This window comes from Branchiostoma floridae, chromosome 12, assembly GCF_000003815.2.
Source record: "Branchiostoma floridae strain S238N-H82 chromosome 12, Bfl_VNyyK, whole genome shotgun sequence".
NCBI lineage: Eukaryota > Metazoa > Chordata > Leptocardii > Amphioxiformes > Branchiostomatidae > Branchiostoma > Branchiostoma floridae.
The window spans coordinates 22,421,330-22,425,797 of NC_049990.1; the positions used below are offsets into that span (position 1 = coordinate 22,421,330).

The window sequence follows — 4,468 nt, forward strand, 5'->3', positions numbered from 1 at the left end:
AGAGTGATTTCGACTCGTCTGCGCCCACCTTTCCTAATATGGTACAACAACAAGGACGTTAGCCCCATGGTGGAAGCCGTGCAGAAGATGACAGAGTTCTACCAGGACAAGGGCATAGACATGTTTAAGGACGGTATTAGCGTCCCGGGTCTAACACTTAAGTACCTCTTCATGAACTTGCCGCACGATACTTACTATACTCTTCCAGACAATGAGGAGGTGTACAGATTGTATAAAGACAACATAGTGGGGGGGACCCAGCATCATCTTTCATAGGTACCACGAGAAGGGCAAGACCTACATCAGGGCCGACGAGATGAAATTGTTGGGCAGGGAACCGAAACCTTGTCAAAAGGTCATTGGCTACGACGCGAATGCGTTATATCTGTGGGCCCTGATGCAGGACATGCCCTCCGGCCATTACATTCGGCGGCGAGAAGACACGGGGTTCAAAAGAGAATATTCTACACCTCAGTGGGGACGAATGGCCGTCGACTGGTTAGACTGGCTGGCCCAAGAGCGGAACCTCGTCATTCGCCACAAATTCAATAGCACAGAGAAGCGCATCGGTTCACGTCGAATTCCGGTGGACGGTTTCTGTTCCGACACCGGGGAAATCTTTCAGTTTCACGGTTGCTATTGGCACGGTCACCGCTGCCCCTTGACCAAAGGCCAATTCTTCAACGATCGTCGCGGCAAGTCTTTCGCGACTTTGCGGGCGGAAACGGCCCAAACGACCGAGTACCTGCGAGCGTGTGGGTATACGGTCATCGAGATGTGGGAGTGCCGATGGAGAAACTTGGTAAGAGCCGACGTCCGATTGGCGTCTTTCTTGGAAGGCCGCAAGACTCCCACCGAACATCTTCCCGACATGACCGGTGAACGCGTCCTCCAGGCTGTTCGCTCGAAGGAGTTGTTTGGAGCGGTGGAATGCGACATCGAGGTCCCCGCGGATCTCAAGTCGCGCTTCGCCGAAATGCCTCCGATATTTAAGAACGTCGAGATTTCCATCGACGACATTGGCGAGCACATGAAGAAGTACGCCGTGGATCATCGCATTATGTCCAAACCCAGGCGATCGCTCATCGGTAGTATGTTCGGTCAAAAGATCCTCTTGGCTTCGCCCTTGCTCAACTGGTATCTCGACCACGGCTTGAAGGTCACTCGCATCTACCAGGTGATGAAGTACAGACCCAAACCCAGTTTTAGAGCTTTCGGAGATGCCGTTAGCGATGCGAGGCGTAAGGGTGACGAGGACAAAACCAAGAAGATCATCGCCGACACCATGAAGCTGATCGGTAATTCGGGCTACGGCAAGACGGTCACCAACAAAGAAAAACAAACAGACGCCGAGTATTGCCAAGACGTCGTGACCGCCACTCGAAAGATCAACACTTCGCGGTTTCGGCATCTGATCGTGGTCAACGACAAAAATTTCTTTGAAATTGAGTCGGCAAAGCGCACCATCAAGTTTAACCTTCCCATGCAAATTGGCTTCTTCGTATATCAATACGCCAAATTACGTATGCTTGCCTTTTACTACGACTTCATGTTAAAGTTCGTGGACGTGTCCGATTTCCAGTACTGTGAAATGGACACGGACTCCGCTTACATTGCCATCTCGGCGGACAAGCTGGAGGACGTGATCAAACCGGACATGCTGGAGTCGTACGACCGCGAGAAATCTGACTGGTTTCCCCGAACAGACACCAAACAGAACGCGGCTTACGACAAGCGCACCCCCGGGCTGTTCAAAGAAGAATGGTCCGGGAGCGGTATTGTCGGTCTGTGCAGTAAAACGTATTACTGTTTCGGCGGAGATGAAGCGAATGACGACAAATTCAGTTGCAAAGGAGTGAGCAAACGATGTAACGTCATCAATCACCTCAAGTACCTGAACGTCTTGCAGACCAAGAAAAGCGGACAGGGCATCAACAAAGGGTTTCGCGTGCACAAAAACGAAATACACACGTACACGCAAACTCGAGATGCCTTTTCGTACTTTTATCCCAAACGAAAAGTAAAGAATGACAAGGTCACCACTCTCCCTCTCGATATTTAGAGCGGCTAGTGTGTCATATAATGCGCATATATGTATATTGTAAAGCAATCGTGTGATGATGAAATGCTGCTGCCATGACTCGCCTCTGTTGGAAATAAATGCGCAGAAACGTTGTTTGTCATTATTATAGTATAGTAGATAGATAGATAAATAGTACTGCTGGGCAGAGTTGACGTCATTTGCGGGTATGGATGCGAGAGTACACCATCCATGTCGGATGGTTCTCGCGGGCTGTTCTGGGTCTGGGAAATCATATTTTGCTCAAAAACTACTGACGACGGGAGCCAGTTGGATCGATCCCGGTCCCTTTCAACACGTGGTGTGGTGTTATTCGGAGTTTCAGGACAAGCTGCACCGCGAGCTGACTTCGAAACTAGGGTCAAAAGTTCAGTTCGTAGAAGGCCTTCCCAACAATTGGAATGACGTCATTAAGCCGTCATGCCGAAACGCGCTCGTGATTGATGATCTCATGATTGAGTCGGCCAAGGACACGGATCAAAGGGTAACGAAATTGTTTACCCGAGCCAGCCGTCATCGTGACTTGTCGGTGATTTTTCTCGTTCAGAATTTGTTCTTTCAAGGCCTGAGAACCATTTCTCTAAACTCCAGTTACATCGTCCTGTTCAAATCGCCAAGGGATCAAAGCATGATCACCACGTTAGCTCGGCAAATGTACCCGGGGCACGGTAAATTTCTTCGAGAGTGTTACGAGGACGCCGTGAATAAGACGACGTACGGACATCTCTTCCTTGACCTCCATCCCGAAACGCCTGAGGACCTGCGCGTGAGAACAAACATGCTGACGCCACAACCCCAAGTGTACCTGAGAAAGTGATAAAACGTTCCGTTCGTCCACGTCGCTGTCTCATTTTGCCGAAGATGTCGAAGAGGTTACATCGTCACGCCGATTGTCTCCGGGTGTTGAGCAAGGCCAACCCGAAATTGCGAAAAGCCATCCTGTCGTCCGCCCCTAACGATCTCTTGAAATCGATTTGTGACTGCACGCACAACGTCTTGAAGGGCAACGTTCGTCTCACACCTGCCCAGAAGAAAGGTCTGGCTCGGCACAAAGCTACTCTGCGTCAGCTTGGTGATAAGAAGGTTCCCCTGACCAAGAAAAGGCAGACGTTGATCCAGAAGGGTGGGTTCCTGTCTCTTCTACTCAGTCCTATTATTTCTGCAATTAGCTCCTTATTTGGAGGTGGACGGAAGTAACGTCGCTCTGTCGTCATGGAACATAGCAGAAAGATGGCACTCGTGCCGCAAGAATTACTATCAACGATTCAGGCTAAGCAACAAGAACAGACCTCTCCCCTGGTCAAGACCGCCGTTACCTTGGACGAGGAAATGAAGTCGGTGATGGAACGACCCGATCTTCCGGACGACGAGAAAGCTACCTTGTACCAACAACTCTTGCAGCGTTATTTGACGTACAGAGATAAGCGTCGCACAGAGCCAGTCACGGTGAGGGTGTTGTCCTCACCTACTGCCGTCACCAACACCGCTACCACAGACGGCAACACGGATGGAAAGTCTCCCAGCACCCCCGCATCCGGTGGTAAAGAAGACCAGAGCATACTGGAGGCCTTTCCCAAGACCATGAAAGCTCGCGCACGACAGATGCTCAACGTCATCAAACACAAAGGCGGAGACATCATCGGTTATAACGATCAGGGACAGTTGCTCTACAACAAACAAGTGGTCCCAGGTTCAAATGTGTCCGACTTGATTAGAGACGCGATGCAAAAGAGGCAAGGGTTCAATCCCACCGGCTGGCAATCTTTTGCCAGGGGACTGGCACGCATCAATGCGCCGGAAGCCGCTATCAGGCACCCGACCCGGCTATCCGTGATCCAACGTCACAAGAGCCGTACCGCCCGTGGTGAAGATCTTTCTGACGGAGAGAGCGAAGACGCCATTCCAACACCGCAACCCAAGCGACGTCGTGTTGTCGCTCAAAGGCTCCCAGGGAAGAAGCGGAAAGTTGGCAGTGCAGGCACTACTCCGTCTACCAAACGGAGCTTCTCGGAAATGTCGTGGACTTAATAGCGTTAACAAATAAAGTTTCCCGTGATTCGGACACGGGTCTAGATATAGAATGGGTTTCCATTTATTTGTTTCTGCGAGTGTATGTGTATGATTGTGTGTGCGATTGTGAGTGAGCGTTCACAATTAAAGTTTCCCGTGATGCGGACACGGGTCTAGATATAGAATGGGTTTCCATTTATTTGTTTCTGCGAGTGTTTGGTGTGTGATTGTGTGTGCGATTGTGTGTGAGCGTTCACAATTAAAGTTTCCCGTGATGCGGACACGGGTCTAGATATAGAATGGGTTTCCATTTATTTGTTTCTGCGAGTGTTTGGTGTGTGATTGTGTGTGCGATTGACAACACCCTCACCGTGACTG

At 50.3% G+C, this 4,468-nt stretch overlaps 1 protein-coding gene across 1 annotated transcript in view; it reads left to right on the plus strand.

Annotated features, from left to right (window-relative positions):
- Window positions 1–4,468, plus strand: part of LOC118427198 (acid-sensing ion channel 1B-like) — a 71,360-nt gene that overhangs the window by 26,986 nt on the left and 39,906 nt on the right. The window lies entirely within an intron of this gene.